This window comes from Populus alba, chromosome 19 (genome assembly GCF_005239225.2).
Source record: "Populus alba chromosome 19, ASM523922v2, whole genome shotgun sequence".
Classification (NCBI taxonomy): Eukaryota; Viridiplantae; Streptophyta; class Magnoliopsida; order Malpighiales; family Salicaceae; genus Populus; species Populus alba.
In genome coordinates, this window is record NC_133302.1 from 12,510,348 (window position 1) to 12,511,510 (window position 1,163).

The following is a 1,163-nucleotide window of genomic DNA, read 5'->3' on the forward strand; positions in this document are numbered from 1 at the left end:
GAGAGAATCGGGCCAGTTGCCTATTGATTAGAATTGCCTGTATATTTGGATAAGATTCACAATGTGTTCCATGTGTCATTGTTGCGAAAGGCCAAGTTAGACCCTTTATAGGTATTGCCACAAGTTCCTATGAAGATTAAAGGGGATCTAACCATGAAAACTAAGCCCATCAAGATCTTAGATCGAGATGATAAGTTGTTGAGGAATAAGAGAGTTCTCTTAGTAAGAGTATTGTGAAGAAGCTCTCGAATAGAAGAAGAAAAATGGGAAAGAGAATCTAAGATGAAGGAGAAGTTTCCGCATTTATTCTCCAAAATAGGTACGTAACTTGAATTTCAAGGATGCAATTTTTATTAGGAAGGGAGAATGTAAATCAAGGTTGAATTAAATTAAAGAAAATAAACTAAACTAAAAGGAACTGGGGGCAAAACGAATACACTTAAAAGAAAATAGGGCCTAAAAGTAAATAAGAATAATTATAGAGCATAAATAAACAAATCAAGAGGGAAACAAAAAAATTTTAAGAACCCGTCCAAGATTAAGGGTTATACGTAGAATAAACACTAGTGGGCAAGGGATTAACAAGAAAATTTGAACATGAAGAGAAGATGGGAAGGCTAGCTATCATTAGAAAGAAAAGGAGGGAGTTGAAGATCGAAACCTTGATTCGTACCGGGTAAGGTGTTCTAAACATGGTTTTATGAGTCATTTCAAAGTCGATTATAAATTGATGCCTGGATGTTGAATTATGGTTTAGAATTCTTAGACTTGAATTTAGGAAAAAGTATGAGTTGCTAAATTAAATAACTGCATGTGTTGTGTGTAAATGGAAAGGTTCACGAATTTGGAGAGTTTTGTCTCTTCACTTTCAGAGGGATTTCAGGTAGGAGTATGAAGGAATTAGGATTAGGTTTCTTCATAGAAATTGTAGTTTTAGATGTTAACTAATTAAGGAAATTGGTCTTCCTCAATTTTGAGTTATAGAACTCCAGCTATGGGTCACCAACCAAGACTGGGTCATGATAAACCCTATAAGGTAATAGGCCTGGTTCGTTCATAAACAATTTTGACTGCCTTGAAGGTAGAACTAGGTTCTCCTTCCTTCAAATAACTTGTAGCCTTATATGTCTTAGCTTTCCAACAAAACCAATCTTGCTTGAAAC